Source organism: Lutra lutra, chromosome 4, assembly GCF_902655055.1.
Source record: "Lutra lutra chromosome 4, mLutLut1.2, whole genome shotgun sequence".
Classification (NCBI taxonomy): Eukaryota; Metazoa; Chordata; class Mammalia; order Carnivora; family Mustelidae; genus Lutra; species Lutra lutra.
This window is the reverse complement of record NC_062281.1, coordinates 190,138,674-190,156,292: the sequence shown is the minus strand read 5'-3', so window position 1 is coordinate 190,156,292 and position 17,619 is coordinate 190,138,674. Positions and strand designations below refer to the sequence as shown.

At 57.2% G+C, this 17,619-nt stretch overlaps 1 protein-coding gene across 1 annotated transcript in view; it reads right to left on the bottom strand.

Moving 5' to 3' along the window:
* Positions 1 to 17,619, bottom strand: part of CASZ1 (castor zinc finger 1) — a 145,600-nt gene that overhangs the window by 56,465 nt on the left and 71,516 nt on the right. The window contains exon 3 of the mRNA XM_047724984.1: positions 8,592 to 8,643. The gene's annotated coding sequence lies outside the window, so the exon portion shown is untranslated. The remainder of the gene's footprint in view (positions 1 to 8,591; positions 8,644 to 17,619) is intronic.

Genomic DNA, 17,619 nt, shown 5'->3' with positions numbered 1-17,619 from the left:
AGTCTGAGAAGAAGGCTGAGGCATCGAGGTCATGAGGTGTGAGTCAGAGGCTGCATAATGGAGGGGTCCCCAGACTTCTCCCTCTTTCTTTCTCTTTGGATGTGTGCTTGTAGGAAGGGGAGAGGCCCAGAGCTCTGCCATCTCTGAGGCTATGGCTCATTTTTGCCTTGAGGACCCCGATGAGGGAACACCTCTTAGACCCTAAGGCCAGGCCACAGTGAGGACATTTGTGCCCAGGACTCAGGTCACGGAAAGCCCAGTGCCTCAATTCCTCCCGGTCTCGAGGCCCCAGCTCCTCCTCACGCACTCCATCCCATCCCCAAGAGAAGACGCGGAGCTGTGCACGGCAAATCCCAGCCACTGGGCCCCTCACATGAGTCCAGGAAAAACCGTCAGCTCTCCCCAGGACGGCTTCCACGCTTGGCTCCGGGTCCCCTCACACCCCCAGAGCGTGCCCACTCATTCTCTATCCCTCCCGAGCCCGGGGCCTTCTCACTCACCAGCCTGTTTACACACCAGGTATCTCAGGCTTTATCTGCTCTCATTCTGAATTTGTAACTTTCACATAAACTTGAACAAAGCTCCTTTTGTTCCTGCACCCCACCCCAGGATCCCAATAAACTGGTTCCCTCCGAGGCGACTGGGCCAGGGCACGGAAGCCTTGGCCAAAGGGCTGTGTGTGCATGTGAACAAGCATGTTCGCACCTGCGATGGAGTCCGTGTGTTTGCGTGTGAGTGCACTGCTCGGGCTGACAGAGGGAGGGTATCGGGGAGGGCGTCGAGTGAGCAAAGTGTGGGCAGGAAACATTGTGGCACGGGACGGTCCGCCAGGCCGCAAGAGGCCATGGGCCAGGGATGGGTGGGTGTCCGGGCAGGGGGCACACAGGGATGGAGAAGGTGCAAAGGGCCGAGAGGAGCAGGGGAATAGGTGGTGGAGTGAGGGGCCGAGGCCAGGCTCAGGCTAAGTATAAGGCAGATACAGGGATCGCATTATGGCCCATGTAGGGGCTGGCACAGCCGCGCGCTCGGCCCCGTAATCCTGTTAGCCAGCAATCTCCATTCCGAAAGAGCTTCATTTCTTTGTGAATATTTGTAAACTAGATATCTAATGGAAAATTATAGGAAAATTATAGTGAAATTCATGACGGAGAAATCCGATTATCCCTAATTCAATTATGCCATCTTAGCCCACACAGCACATTTCCCATTTTTTTCCCATAAATACCGATGCCAGGGGTCCCGGTAATCAAATAAAATTGAAAATCATCTTCCCATTAAATTCAATTAGCCGCAATTTCTAAAGCCTATCAGAGATTTTAATTACTAAATTATAAAATTCTCCAATGCTAAATTGAAACCAAAAAAATTGCACATCCTTATATTTCAGAGAAAAAAAAAGGGGCCAGCAAAATCCTTGAAAAAAAATGCCCTCCTTTCTGTACCCAGCTCCAAGGCGGGCTCCCCACCCAGAGGGACCTCATATCGCTGCCTACTTGCCCAGTTGGGGTTGCAGCCAGGGGCATGGAGGAGAGGTCTCTGCCCGGGGAGGGGCTAAGGCATATTCATTTAGCAGAGGGACAAACCACACCTCCAACTCTAAGCTTTGGCTTGGCTGGCCCCTAGGGAGGACCTGCCTTCCTCGCTGGCTATCCCGGCTCCCGAGATACTCTCTACTCTGTCCGCCCATGGAGATGGTCTAGAACTGCCACCTTCTTGGCCCACGGACAGGGCTCAGGCTCAGGTCGGGGCTTGGCCTCGGGGCTCTGAATGTTCTAGGGCGGCAGGCCAGAGGCAGCACAGGGTTCCCTCACCACGTTTCGGGGCCTCCGGATAGCCTGGGCTGGGACAGAGGTGGGAGTGGGATGGAGGCCGGTGTTGAGGGTAGACAGCTATGGCGGGATGGTTCTGTGGCCCCGAGTCTCCTCTGAAGAATACCCAAGGCCCATAGGTCCTGGCAGTGTACCAGCCTCCTAGGAGAGCTGGGGGTGGGCCTGGCCCCAGCCTGGCCTCTCTTCCACTGCAGCTCATTCTCTGTTCTCCTTGCCCTCTTCTGGAAAGCGGACAGCCCCGAGCTGGCCAAGGGGCATATACACCAGCCCAGTGGTAGCCCTCGCTTTTTGGCCGCTTCTCCTTTTAGGGAAGTGGTGGCCATAACCCCAACAGTAGCCCTCCACTCTCTCCCCTACTTACCCAGCTCTAAAGGGTGCTCTAGAAGTCAGGAGAGCCTGGGGACGTGGCATCGGTGGCGGCATAGAGTGACCCTAGGTCTGACCCCCGAGGTGGGTGGCTGGGGCGGCAGCCGAGGGGCCGGGCGGTTCCTGGGCAGCCAACGGCCGAGTTGCCAGCAGCCCAGCGCCCTGGGAGCAGGGAGAAGCTTTAATTTGCCAGGCAGTCAGGAGTGCCAGCAGGGGAGGCACCCGCAAACAAAACAAAAACAAAAAAGTTAATTATCTTTGGCTTTTTCTTAATAAATATCCAAACTGGCCGGGCCGGATCCTCCACTTTGGAGGGAGAGAGGAGAAGGAGGAAAAAACCCCAAACCAAATCCAACAGACTCATTCTCTGGTCTACCTTTCCCTTTGTGTCTCCTCCTGTATTCATCTCTTATCAGAGGCGGGATGAGTTTCAGATTAATGTCCAAATTTTGCAAGTCAAGAGTATGGCCACCAAAAAAAAAAAAAAAAAAAAAATTCTTTTTGAAGCTTTGGGGTGGGCCAGCAGGGGTGTAAAGAAGAAAGAGGCAGGGGGAGGACAGGACAGGAGCAAAGGAGAGAGCGAGAGTCGGACGGAAAGAGAGTAAGTGTGATGTGGTGCTGAGCTTCTCCAGTTCCCCTGTGGGCACCACACGGCCCAGCCTGTGGCCCCAACCCGGGCGGGACCTGTTCTGGAATGTTGTGTTGGCACTGGATTTTAGTTACAACAATCAGCTACAGGAGATGTGGAGATTTCTCCTTTTAAAACCCTGAAACAACAGAGGTCTCACTGGCCACTCCAGCTCCCCTGCTGCCCTTGGATCCTGTGCCAACCCTCCCTTCCAGGAGCTGGGCTGGGGAAGAGAAGGTGCTAGAGGAGGGGACGTTGGCCGTCCTTCTGCGGGGTGTGAGTTTTTCTGTATGGGCTCGCAAGGGTACCTAGGGAGAGAGATGCGTGTTGCCGCCTGGGCCTACGTGTTTGGATGGTGCTTGTACACGCCTGAGCCTGGGCTGTTAGAAACGTGTGGCGGGGGAGAGGGGGTGGGGGTGGCTGGGGCAGCCAGGACATGGGGCAGACATTCCCTCAAGGAGCACTGACTCTGGAGGAACCCACTACCTCGGTTCACACTCTCGCTCCCTCACTCACTGGCTGTGCCACCTTGACCAAATCACTGATCCTCTCTGAGCCTCCATTTTCTCAGCATCAAAGAGAATAATTAGTGACTGCCTCGGGCTGGGGGTCAAAGAGGAATGTGGAGTGACTGCTAATGAGTATGGGGTTTCTTTCTGGAGTGATGGAAATATTCTAAAATTAGATAGTGATGGTGATCACACGATATTGGGAATATACTAAAAAACCACTGAATTGTACACTTGGCATGTAAATTACAGCTCAGAGAAGTGGATTATAACAAAGTGGGGATGAAATGGGGGGGGAAGAACAATAGCACTGCACAGAGTGAGGGTAGAGGGCACAGCATGTAGCCTGGCACAGAGTAAGCACTCAGTAAGTACTGGTGAGCAGAGATGAACATGGACCTGGCCAGATGGGTTGGCGTCCTGGGCCCTGGGCTGGGTGCCAACAGACATCTACCTGGGTCCCCAGCACTGGTGCAGCAGGTCGTTGAGCAAGCTGAGCCACCCGCCCCTACATGGATGGAGTCCTAGGTGGCTGTTCCCTGGCAGGGATGGGAGAGGGCATGGCCCTCCTCCTGCCTCTCTGCCCAGGTCCCTGGAGAGGAGGCTGCCCACCGTGGCAGGCAGACTCTGCCGTTCACTTTCCTCGTCTCACAGAGCACTCATATTTTCCATGTGCAGCAGACCGTGAATTCACCTTCATACTAGTTACAGGGTTATTTAGCTTCTCCTGACACTGACAATCACCAAACTTTAATTCGCTGCTTGGCTTCTCCCTGCTGTGCCCTCTGCCCACCCCCAAAATCCCTGGGAGAGGGTGGGAAGGATCTAGTCCGGCCCCCTGTTGCCAAAGCCTGCCCTTCCGAGTGATGGAGTGACAGCAGGAGGGGGTGCTCAGAAGAAGATGATGGGCAGAGAGTGGGGGCGGACAGTAGGGGGGAAACAGTGCGGGAGAGAGGAAGTAGCACCAGGGCTAAGGGGAGCTTCCGTCCTGCTCCTCCTGCTCCTCCGGCCTGACACTAATGTATTCAACCCGGCATCCATCCTATTGTGAATGAAGATTCGGCTGACCGGGCTTTGGGTCTGAGGGCTGGGAGCCCCAGCCAGGACCTTCAAGGCCGGGGCTCACTGAGCTCCCAGGACCGGGCGGCTGGAATGGACTGGCTCGTTTGCCTGATTGCTGGATGAGGAGGTGCCCGCCCGGGAACCCATGAGGGAGCCCGTTTTTACTAACCCGAGAAGCCAGCTTTCGTTTTCCTCTGCCTCCCCCATGCCAGGTCCTCCACGGGGCTAAGCCTGCCTGCCTTGCAGAAGCTTCTCTCTGGCTTACTACTCCATTGCCTGCATCCCCTCTCTCGGCCTCCCGAAGTGGTCACCAGTATCTTTCCCCAAAGCCCTTGAGACAAGCGAAGGAGTGCCAGTTTGATCTGAAAACCCTCTGGTGGCACCAGGGGAATCCCTTATTCCCCAAATCCAAGCTGGTTCCATCAGCCACTCATTAGTCAGAGTCCCAGGAGCAGAGAGCCAAGCCGAGAGGATTCTCCAAGACCAGAGGCTGGGGAAGGACCTGGGCTAGGAGGCTCCGAGGAGAAGGAGAGGGACAGCAGGGGAGAGCCAGGAGGAGGGGAGGTACTGGGAGATCCCTGGGGGGTGGGGGGGACCAGGCTGTGTCTGCTTCCACCCAGCCTCATTCCGCTGCCCCACCCCTGCCCTCGGGGGAAGTGGCCATGGTGGCTGGGGCAAGAGAGATGTCACAGGGCCAATGGCAGAGAAGGGAGAAGGAGCTTGTTGACTGTAAACTGTCCATTATGGCTCAGATTATAAGCATATTGTGCAGGGCTCTCTGCACGATGCCGAGGAATCCAATACGCTGAAAGGTTAATGCAATCAATTAGGGTGACAAGGAAGTAAAGTAAAGCCTTCGGAGTAGATGAAAAGGAGAGAGAGAGAGAGAGAGAGAGCGTGTGTGCAAACTGTGGAGTTGGGGGTGACAGTATGGGTAGTGGGAAGGCCAGGAGGGAGAGAAACCAGCGGGATGCTGGCAGGGGAAAGCGATGGACAAAAGGCCGGGAGCCCAAGAAAGAGAGCAGTAAGAGAGCCAGCGGCAGAAGCAGCAAGAGTGGGCAGCCAGTGGACAAGCTCTGGCCTTAAACCTCCGACTGCTGCCCAGCTTCACCTTCCCTCCCCCTCCCCCCCCGGCCCCTTCTCCATGAGCTGCTGCCCTAGGGCTTGGAGCCAGGCTCCCAGATCAGCTCACAGCACCAGTAATGTGTCAGAGCAGCCTTGGTCCCTGCCCCTGTGTGCAACAAGGCCCACCACACAACTTCCAGGGCCTTCTCAAATGGAACTATGGCCTCATTGCCACCTTCGCCAGAATGGGCCCAGGTTCAAATGCAGACTCTCCCCTTGGCCTGCTTCACTCCCAGCAGCACCCATGAACACAACCTTCACGGCTCTCCCCTGAGTACCTAGTTCCTCCTTGCAACAGCCTGGGAAGCAAAGAACATGGTGCAGGGTGCCCTTTACAGAGAGAAAGACAGGTGCTCAGAAAACTTGTGTGGTTTCCCAGAGCCTGCCGCAGCGGAGGACCCTGCAGGGGAGGGCACAGAGGACCCCGCACTGACCTGGGAACCCCAATGCCACTCAGCCTGTCACCCGCAGGGCTTTTCTTTCCAGGGCACCCACTGGAGTGAGGAGACTCATCTTCCCCAAGGAGTCAGCCTCACAAGTGCTTGGGCAGGGGTGGGGAACTCCTGAGAACCTGCCCGGGGATGGCGAGGGCTCTGGGAAGTGAAAAGCTACCGGGGAAGGAGGGAATGTGAGCTCTTCCTACCGGTCAGGCCCCAGGCCAAACACCTTTGACCACGTGAACTCACTCAGACCCGTAATTTTGTCTGCAAAAGTAGTTGTTTTGGGGGGCGCCTGGGGGGCTCCGTGGGTTAAGCATCTGAGTCTCGATTTCGGTTCAGGCCATCCTCTTAGCGTCCTGAGATCCAGTCCTGCATCAGGCTCTGCGTTGAGTGCAGAGTCTGCCTGAGGTTCTCTCCCTCTCCCTCTCCCCCTCCCCCCTCACCACAGGCACACTCTCTCAAATAAATATACAAATCTCAAAAAAAAAAAAAGTAGCTATTCTGCTCACTTTACAGAAGAGGAAACTGGACGTGAGAGCTTAGTAAAGGCAGAAGGCTATGCTGGGCTCCTGGAATGGGATGCCAAGCTCTCAGGAAATGGTGGCTGTCAAAGGAAAGGCAAACCTGGACTTGTAGGTGGGTGGGACTGAGCAGAGGACGAGGCCCTGAGGAGGGTAGAGAGGGAGGGCAGCCCCTAGCAGACCAGGTCTGCCAAGTAGCCCGCAGCCCCCAGGATGGGCTCCCACACCACTGCTGGAACCCCTCGGAGCAACCCCATGGAAGACAAGAGCACAGGGTGGGTGACAGGCAATACTGTGGACTTAATGCCAGGAGACTCTACACTTAAAAATGGTTACTGTGGTAATTTTCACTTTAGGTATATTTTGCCAGTTTAAAAAAAAAAAAAGAGCAGAGGTCAAGAGACAGCAATCTTTTTCCATAAAGGCTTAGAAAGTATTTACACTTTGGGGCCAAACCTTCTCCGTTGTAGCTGCTCAGCTCTGCCACTGTACAGTAAGCTGCAGCCACGCCCCACATGCAAATGAGTGGGCATGGCTATGTGCCAATAAAACTTTATTTACAAAAACAGGCAGTGGGCCTCCAGAGAACAGAAGCACCTAAGGCTGATTTTCAAGATCCAGGATGCTGTACCGCTGCCTGGGGACAGGAGTATCCGATCTGGACCTTGCCTAGAGTGGAGGGAAGGGCTGGGCAGAGGCCTCAGGTGGAAGTCAGGCCCTCATGATCAGCAGAGGATAGATTAAAAGAAGAGAAAGAGCAGGTGCTGACAGGGGGAACCCCATGTCCCCGAAACGGGTCTGGCACCCAGCCTGCCGAGAAGCCCTTCACTTGGCTTCGGATCCTCATGGATGATACGCAGGGGCAGGCGGTGGTGACTTGGAGCTCTCTACGTTCTAGGAGTCTCGACACCACAAGAGAGGCATTACGCTATGGCAAAGAAGGGATGGGAGTGGGCAGCGGAGGGCCAGGCTGGCCAGAGGGGACGCCAGGAGAGAGGAAGGCGAGGGCTGTAACCAGGGTGGAGCTGGCGGCAAAGGGAGGAATCTACGGGCCCCAGCGAGAGCGCAGGGCGCGGGCCGGGCCTGCCCTACACCGGCCGCCTCTGATCACGTTTTCAGGGCCACTGCCCGCAGGCACAGACAATGCTGGGGGAGCCTTTGAAGTCCGAAAGGGATGCCGCGGTGGGAGCCGCACGAATCTCCTCCCTTCCCCCCATCCTCCCGGGGGAGGGGGCCAGCAGGACAAAACCCCAAGCCGGTCACAGCCAGGCCCGAAATGCGGGAGACAAAGGGAAAACAAACAGGTTTGGAGCCAGGCGCACGGTGCCCTGTCTGTCCCCCGCCCCGCCAAGCCAGGATGATGGATGGCTGCAGCCAGCCAGCTCGCCTGCCGGGCGGGTCCCGCTATTTACATAACACTGGCGTTCCACCGGTCACCTCTGACACTGCGCTGCCTGGGGCCGAGGCCCGGTGGCCCCCGAGGTTCCTCGAGCCACTGGAGAGCAGGGGGAGGGACTGCGACAGCCTGTGAAGGCCCAGCCAGACGGGGGAAGCCCTGGGTCTGGGAAGGGCAGGTCAGCAGCCAGATCTGGGCTCAGGATCTACGGCTTCCTCCCTACCAGCCACTCATGGGGAGGGGAGGAGGCCACCGGGGACCTGCAGCTTCAAGGAGAGAGGCAGGGCTGGAGTTCTAGGGCTTTCAAGTCCACGAGGCTCCCCAAGAGCTAGAAGCAGAGCTTCTAGAGATAGCCGGTAGAGGCTGACACAGTGGGCAGACGGCGCTGTGCAGAACCAGGGCTGGCACCGACAGGCGGCCGAACCCCGGCACCAGGGAGGCTTCTGCGCCACACCACCTCAAACGCATTCCATGCCCACAGTCCACTAGCCAGGTGCCCCTGGCCCATTTCCAGCCTAAAAGCCAATCTGACATGTTCCTACGGGGCCATCGTTTCTGGCCAGGTTCAAATGGGCAGTGTGGCTCCGATCCCGTCTCCATCTTCCCAGTCCCCCCTGGGTGCTCCACATGATGGGACCCAGCCCTGAGTGACTCCAGCACCGGCTCTCTGGTGCAGGCGGGAGGACAGCATACCAGGGAAGGGTCTCGGCCTTACCTTGCAGCGGGTCCTAGAGGCTCCTCTTTAACAGCAGGGGCGTCACTTCATCCTGGGGAGGGAGAGAGAAAAGCCGGTTAGTCTTTCAAGGCAGGACGCCGGCAACCCCCTAGTGCGTGCCCTCCATCCCGCTGTGTGCCCAAGGACTCCCTGACACAATGGGCCAAGGGGCTGATATTCCAGGACTGGCAAAGGGGGTCAAAAATGGATTTTGGATCATTTAAGTATATTCCAACCAAAATTTGAAAAAGTTCAGGAAGCAGTGGGAGCTGATGCCAGGGGAAATAAGGTCCTTGGGACACACCCCTAACCAAAGAGGGAACAGTCACACCCTACTGCACACATGTCTGCGGAGGCAGAAACAGAAGTCTGTTGGTGGCCGGGGAGCGAGGTACAGTGGCTAAACGGAGGGGCCTGGGACGGAAGAACACAGCAGCCCCATTCCTTCACTCTCTTCCCCAGCCCCTGGGAATAAAAATGGCACATGCCAAGCTGTTCACTACTGTAAGTAAGAGACAGAGGGCAAAGATGGACCAGGGGCCACATCACCAAGCAGCCTCACCTCCCAGGAACAGACTATGACAGTACCTTCTACCTTGAGGTCCTACCAAGGAGACGAACCCACCCACGCCGGGGGCCCACGCTAGGGGCCCATGTAAGGAAAGGGACACGGTCCAACAGCAGAGAGGATCTTTAGCCAACATATAACTCAGCCCAGCTTGCCAGGCTCAAATCCTCCTGCCCGGAGCTTGAGTTTGGGAAGACAGACTCCTGATGTGGATAAAAAACCCAAGGAGCCCTTGGTCCCCCACCCCGACTCCCACCCCCAGCCTCCTGCCCCGAGGCCTCAGAACCCTACCCCTACTCGGGAAAGACTTTTCTGTTTGTTACATTTTCCCCCCCACTCCCTCACTTGTGGCTTATCAACGATGCAAGAGGAATAACACCAATTTCCTTAGGCTGTGTAATCCCCAAATCAGATTGGGGGATTGCAAGAGATGAGGTGACCTTGTACAGGGCTCCCGGAATGCCACCCAGTCCTGCCGCCTGCCCTCTCTTTCCCAGGACGTATTTAGACAGATAATGCTAATTGTACTTGACAAGTCCTCCTAAGGAGGGCCTGGTCTTCTGCCAGCTTTCGTGGCCTTTGCTGGGCTGCCTGGGCAGAGGGGCCTACCCAGGCAGAACCCACCCTGCCAGGCACAGGGCTCTGGGGGCGCTGGGCTGTTGGGAAGGCTGCCCCTCCCAGGGGGGCCTCCTAGGCCCACCCGACCCAGAGGGTGAGAGGCCGGGGGTCGACTGGACCGACTGAAATAGGGGGCAGTAGAGAGGAAGGGGGAGGCTCTGAGGTAGGAGAGTGGAAAGAGCAAGAGGCCAGAGAAGGGAGCTGGGGGACACGGAGGCCGAGCAGGGCGGGGCTGCAGGGCAGGGGCTGGAGAGCTCGGCTCGGCTGAGAGACTCTGGGCAGACCTGGCTGTCAGAACCCGGCCTCGCGTCCATCCCACACTTGCTGCCTGAGATCTCTCCGGGTGCCCTGGCCAGCCTCCCTTGAACCCCCAAAGCCCCCCAACCCCATAACTCCAGTATCTCCCTTCTACCACCTTTTTCTCCCCTCCCATCCTCCCCTGCAACTGTGCATTTATTAATTCATGAGGCACTAATTAGTTCTTTGTTTAATTTTGTGTTAAACAGACTGACCGGAATGATAACGACTTGCAGCACGGTGTTGCCGTCCCCAACCGCCCCTGTTTTCTGACAACAAGGGAGCGAGGGAGGCCGGAGCTCTGAACCCAAATCCCTCAGCAGTTGCACTTCATTAAGTCAAAATGTGACAAGAAGCTTAGAGAGCAACTTGCAGATCCGATCGCACACAACAATCACAGGAAACTTTGCGGGAGTTGGCCCGGTGGCGGGGAGGGGGGGGGGGGGGGGGGGGAGGAGGAAGGGGGAGGGGCAGGGATGCTGTCCGTGGGGCCGACCGGAGGTGGCGCCTCTCACGGGCCCTGGGGCAGGTGGCCTGGCAGACAGGAGCACCAGGGCAGGTGGCCTGGCAGACAGGAGCAGCGGGGCAGCTGGGTGCGTTTTGGAACCCCAGGGGGAGCCTGAGAAGTTCAATTTCTCTCTTTTCTTCCTCTCCCCAACCCCCCCTGCTCCCAGGCATCTTCTCCTGTCTCTCTCTGCACCCCCACTGTCCCTGACGTCTGGTCTGGCCTGTGTGAGCTAGTGGCCAGGCACACTCAGGGCCCCGCAGAGGACCAGAAGAGCGCTGGGGCTCAGGCAGGGCTTCTGCAAGGCCAGGGAAAAGACACAGCGTGGGAAAACACAGAGGAGAGCAGAAAGCTCTAGGTTTGACTGAGAAAGAAAAGTAACGCGTGCTCAGGGATCATGGCCCATGCGTCTCTTCTCTGCCAGCTGTCCACGCACTGCCCCTCTGGCCCATCCACCATCCGATGGTCTTTCTCTTAAGTACTCCAACCAGAAAACTGAGGACCGAAAGGTTGAGTTCTGTGTCGAGGTGCCCGGGAAATCAGATACAGAACCAGGTCCTGGAGCTTCCAGATGGAGGCAGGCAGCTGAGCTAACCAGGCCAACAGCCGGAAGACTGGATCCCTCCTGTCCATGTGAAAAAGCAGAAGCCTGGCCCCAGAGGTGTCAAGCTGCTGACCCCACTGGCCGTGGCCCGAGTGAGGATGGGTGGGAGCACAGTCAAGCCAGCCCCACCCCAGTCTGAAGGCAGGGCCCCTGCCCTCCCTTTATACCTGGCCCTAATTTCTGCAGATGTGGACGACACCATCTGTGAATGAGAACACGGGAGGGGTGTGAGGAGGAGGAGAAGAACAGAAGTGCCCAGAGAAAGTTGCCAGTTATGTGCCTCATGTGCCAAGAGTCCATTGCCTTCTTCCCATTGGCACTGTGCGCCAGGTGCGGTCCGGCCCTGGCTGTGAGCGCTGTGCTTCCGGAGCCCGGCCGGCCGGCCGGCCCACGGGCCCCCCAGCTCAGCCTGGCCTGCCCTCGCCCGGCCAGTGCTGGAGTGCGGTGGTCTCTCCCGGAACCTCGCAGCCCTGGGCTGGCTTCTGTTAATTTGCTGTCAGGCTGCCTAAGCAAACCAATTAAAACTAATCATTAATTATAAAAGAGAGTGAGGAGAGTAGACTAGAGAAGAGAAGGTGAACATCTGAGGTGGGAAGGAGGAGAGGGAAATGGGAAGGAGAGGGGAGACCCCTGAGGGCCAGCGGGGAGCTCTGGGGAGGGGGCGGTAGCCCGGGGAGGGGTAGGATACTAGAGGCTCCTCTGGGCCCAAGGAGTACTGGGGTGGAAGGAGGGCTGGATGGAGCCCAGAGCTTTGGAGAGGGGCTCCGGTGAGGGGGTGGAGGGACAGGCCAGGAGAGGAGGGAAGGGGCAGAGGGAAGGGTGAGGAAGCTGCTGTGCCCAGCATGCCGGGACCGGAGGAGGCCTCACCCAGCTGTAGTCCCCTCTGGCTGGAGCCACCGACTATCCCGGACTTGGCTTCGGAGTGTCTCCCCCACAGCTCCCCAGCCCCACATGTATGAGGCTCAGCTGATTATGCAGCCCCAGGCCAGGCTCCTCGGCCCTGCCGCCCCTACCTGCTTCCCCAACCCTCTCAGGCCATGGCGGCTCGGGGCAGCTGTCGGCCGCCCATCTACCCCCCAATGCCGTCCCCTGCCCCCTCCCCCATCCTCACACACACCCTCTCCACGGCCCTTTCACAGGAGCTGAGGCCATGTCAGCCGGCAGCTTGAGGAGGGGGGCAGCACAGACAAGGGGCAGTGTCATGGAAACGGGCACTTTCCCCGAGAAATATTCTGTTTGGCCTCCTTCCTGCATTGAGGAGCTGTCAGGAGCCTGAGTGAGAGCCACACCACCCCGGGACCAGGCGTGACAAAACCTATTTTCTGCCTCAAATTTGATTGATTAAAAAACTTTTTAGGAAAACCATGTTAAAAGAGTGAAAGAGGGAGAGAGAGAGAGAGAGAGTGAGAGAGAGGGAGGGAGGCAGGGAGGAATAGAGGGGGAGAAAAGAAAGGATGGAAAGTTCTGCCAGGGAGAGAAAGGCCGCAGGCAGGCAGGCAGGGGCTGAGCAGTTACCCCCGCAAACAGGCTGGGGGATGTGGGTCAGTGGGACAGCCGCAGTGTAACCAAGCAAAACGGAAAGGTCAAAGGAAGCCTGAAACCTTTACACAGTGGTTAGCAGGACAAAGAGGGGTCCAAAGGCTCTGCACAATCCAGCAGGTGTCTGTCCCCTCTTAGGGAAAGGGACCTAACACCCCAAGGCAGGCAGGAGGCGGGCCCCCCAGCACCAGGAGTCTGAGCAGGTTTCTGGATGAGTTCTGGGGGTGGGGTGAGTGGGGAACTGGTTTCCAAACACAGTCTGGGCTGGAATTTGGCCAGAATCCTGAAAAATCTGCACAGGGTCAACAGGGAGAGAGGGTCCAGTCGTTTGGGGGCAGGAAAGGGGTTTTCCCACCTTGATCTGTCAAGTCTTGGCTCAGGAAATATGTTTAATAAATACATAAATGAAAAGCAGGGAAGTTCTCAGCTGACTCCCACCAGCCCCAGGGCCTCTCGCTCACCCTCTCTGCCTTAGACGTTCCCTGCCCAGTCCTTGGTCCCTTTGCCGGATGATGCCCTGAAAATCCCCATTCCTGGCTTGCCCTCTCTCTTCTTCCTGTCTCAGAAACTGAGGCCAACCCGGCTGGGTTGTGATGTGATCAGCCTGTGATGGGATGGGAGGCCCCTGCCTTACACTCTCAGGCTTCCAGAAGAGGAGCCAGCCTCCCCACCCCTCCTGAGACCCTGCGAGAGGAAGAAACTTTTCCATTTCCCAGAGGCCCAGCCTGATCACTGAAGGCAGAAGTGCCTGAGGTCTTCCTGGTGGGGCCCATCCTCTCCCTACTCAGAGGGAGCCAGCTCGGCAGTGGGGTTTGCACGTGCTTCCCCATCTGAGAGCCTCGAAGGTCAAGGCGAGGAGTCATTCTGGCCAGACCATCAGCAAGAAAGTTTCCTGGGAGGAGTGCTCGGCAATGTCCAATCCAGTCCTTGCCAGCTCAGAGCTCAATGAGGGTAAGGCAGTGCCTCCTTGGAAAGACTCCTTGCCTCTGTCACTTATAACCACGGGATCTGGCAGGCCAGCCTGCTTAACCTTTTCCAGGCCTCAGCTCCTTTAATGAAAAGTAGGAGCAGAAGTGCCCACCTCAAAGGCAGTTGGTTCCCTGAGTCTCCCCTGAGTACACACCACATGCAGGATACGGTCCTTGGCCTAGAGAACTGTGGAAAACCAAAGACAGTCCTCACGGAGCGTCTGTGCTCATGGCTGTGGCCAAGATTTGCTGAAATAACACGCTGCACTCCCCACACATGGGGAGTACTCAAGCTACGTTAGTACCTTTCAGGGTTCCCGCCTGGAAGAAGCTGGGGGGAGATGCAGGTATAAGCCCAAAAGAATGGGAAATGGACCCAAGTAAACTTGGACACGGACATTCACAGATGCTCTTCTCACAAGAGCCCAAAGGCAAACAATAGCCCAAACGTGCAACAGCGGATGACGGGATGAACGAGGTGGGGCGGGACCATGCTGCGGAATATTGGGCAGCTGTAGAAAGGAACGGGGTCCTCAGACACACCCCAGCGTGGCTGCGCCTTGAGAACGTGCTAAGTGAGAGAAGCCAGACGCAGAAGGCGCGGATCCTCCCATTGTGTGTACGTGGATTATCCAGAGCTGGCAAATCCATGGGGACAGAGGGCAAGTGAGTGGTTGGCAGGGGTAGGGCGAAGGGGGACTGGGGAGTGGCCGCTAACGGGCATGGGGTTTCTGTCTGGGGTGATGACCAATTCCCAGAACTGGATGTTGGCAAGGGTTGCACGACACCGTGAAGGTGCTTAATGCTACTGAATCATATGGTTTAAAATAGTGATGATGGTAAATTTTAGGGGACGTCCCTTTTACCCCAATGAGGTAAAATATGAAAGCCAAAGAAACGACGGCAGAAGCAGTCCCGGCAGCTTGAGAAAGGAGAAAATGGCCCCTGCGTGGCAGCTCAGCCTGGGTGTTACAAGGTCAATTGTCACAACTCAGACGGTCTCTTATCCTCGAGAATGGCAGGTGCCCCTGCCCAGGGACTTCCTAGACCTCTGCGAGATGCGGTTTATGACCGCCAAGGGGAAAAAAGACAATGTGGAAAGGCGAAGGTGGCTCCGGAGGCGGGGAGGGGGGGGGCCTCCCGGCAGCCTACGTCACTTAAGAGCCCAGGATTCCGTATCCCACATGCTCCGGTTCCCGCGAACATGCGTGCGTCCCGTCTGGTGAGCGGAGCCCAATGCACATGGCCCTGGCCAGCCATCTCTGCCAGGGTCCCCCGATGACTTCTGCTTCTGCTCAGATGCCTGGTGCGACACGACACGCTGCCCTCTGGGCGGGGAAGGAGGGTCTGGATCAAGGACTTCCCCACCCACAGGGCTAAGGGCCCCCCCAACAAAGGATGGGGTTCCACCTGGCAGGGAAAGCCTGGGATACCGGGAGCGCCGGGCCCTGGGGGCAGCCCCCCGAGCCATCTCCCCGCCCTCCTGCCCGCATCCTGAATGCGTGTGCGCACGGAAACCCCTGCCTTGGCCCGGGAACTGTCAGGAGATCAACAAACAAAAGCTGCCTCTTGACAGGGAGTCATTTATATTTTAGCTTCGTTCCATTATCCTAACGAATCCTTCATCAGCAGATGCAATATTAACAGCAGAAAATCAGCTCATTACATCCGGGGGGAGTTCATCAAGACGGCAATCATGTATGCAGCTCCCCAAGCCTGCGAGCGGCCAGTGTGGCTGTTATTTATTTATTTTGTTAGTTATTTATTTAATTTTGGGGGTTCTTTCCACATAATTGCACCGCATCTCAGATCTTTAATAAATAATTTGTAGGTCCTGAACTGCAGACGACTTTGCTCTCTGCCATGAGAGCCTGCATTAGCCAAAATATTTACCAATATTTAGAAGTCATTAGAATCGGGAGGAAAGTGAGGAGGGGTACTCTGTTCTTCCACAAACAGCCTGGTTTGGGGCTAATGTGCTCTGCCTCACTCCGATCCTCTGACCCCATCTCCTGGTCTGAGAGGAACCGTTCTGGATGGGATGGATGCTGCTGCTGGGCAGGCCTGCGTCACTTGCTTGGGCTCACTTGGTTTGAGGGGGTTTCCTGGGAGCTCTTAGACACACAGGGCACAGAGGTACTGCGGGGTGCTCACGGCTGATGGGGCCGGCTGCTGGAAGGGCCCTCGCGGGTGCAGGGGTGGGCACCTCAGGTTGGCACGCCACAGCATCCTGTAGGAAAGGCACTCCCCGGGTCCGCCCAGCACTGGGGAGCTCAGCGAGGGAAGCCTGACCCCCTCCTCTCAGCTTTCCCAAGGCTATGCCTTCAACATCAAAGGACAGGAAACTTCAGTGGCTGCAGAAGGCAGACTTGTCCCATTTTACAGATACGGAAACTGAGGTTCAACCAACTTAATTAAGCTCTCTCCCCAAGGCGGCACCACTAGGCAGAGGCCTAGAACCAGGGTTTAGACCCAGAAGGGGCTCTGCTGCACTTCCATTGTTTCCGCTGGGCCCGAGGCTTCCAACGACACAGCCCAGCCTCCCAAAGGCTCCTGGCTCCAGCCCACAGGGCTGAGGTGGCCACTGGGCCTGATGGGCACCCCCGCCACCACCCCTGGGCTGGCCATGCTTTCACAGGTTTTTCCCAGCGGGGGCTGGATTTCTGCCCAGCCAGGAATGTGCTCCCGGGATGTCAATTCTAATCTCCCCAGCGCTCTGACAGAATTAAGCTTCAGTTTGTCCGACAACATCCCAAAGTTTCAGAAATCCAGGGCAGACTCTCTAATCAGGCTGGAGGACAAAGGTCTGGCCTGACCCTGTCACTTCCATTTACTCCTCCTGTCTGTCTCCCGGCTGCGGCCTTTCCACAGCTTCCTTCACCCTCTGCCCTTCCCTGGCCGGCTCAGCTCCCCCCTCTCCTCCAAGCTCCCCTGTTTCTCCGCCCAGCATTTCCCCTCTCCTGACAGTCGGGCTAATCCTGGGGCTCCACTATCTGAAGCCGTGGCACTCGGCCTGGCTGGCCTCACCTCGGCCAGGTGACCTCCGGGTCACTGCCTCTAGAGAGCACATGGGCACAGCCCCTCCTCGGTTCCAGGTGAAGGGTGCTTAGGGCAGAGCTGTTCTCAAACTCTGCCTCCCCTTGCCTTGGGTCAGCCTGACTTTGGGTCCCCCGCAACTGCTCCTGGATCTTCTGGCCTCAGCCAGCATCCGCCCAGTTCGGAGGCCCTGGGAAGTCTTGGCCCTTTAGCATGTTTGGGGACAGCTACGTGGGCAGAGATGTCCCCACCTCAACCAACCCCTTGAGGCACCGAGAGGGACACTGGGTAGAGAAAAGGGGTTGCGGCAGCCCTGGACCGGGGATAGGCAGGGCCCGTGGTGACCACCCCGAGCCCTCAGCTCTGCCAGGCCATGGCACCCCTAGAAAGGGGTGAGGGGCCCAGCAGCTAGGGAGTGGCGCTAGCTGGGCGGAGGACAGTCCCCAGGAAACCGCAGAAACAGAGGTGCCTCCTTTTCTACTATACACAGCACCCAACTCACTCCTCTCCACATGGCTCTCATCTGGACCCAGAGAGGTGGTACCTGCCTCCGTTTCTGGAAAGAGTTGGAATAGGCCCAACCTTCATAGAACACACAAAGAGGCGTTGTGGGGACTGTGGCTTAAATTCCGTCTGCTCACATCGAAAGGTGCACATGGAGCTGAGGGCAAAGGGCTGGCAGGGGCAGTCCTTGAGCCAGAAAGCCAGATCAGGGAGGGGCTCCCCAAGAAGAAACATACAGGGTGCAGAGAGAAGGCTTGAGGAGGAAGAGACTGAAGTGGAAACGTCGTTCTGTCCTTCTGCTGACCCTCCAGAACATACAGAAATCTAGAGTGGCCAGGATAGGGGGCTCCCCCAGAGCCACCCAACTGGCAGAGAGCTTGGAAAGTCCT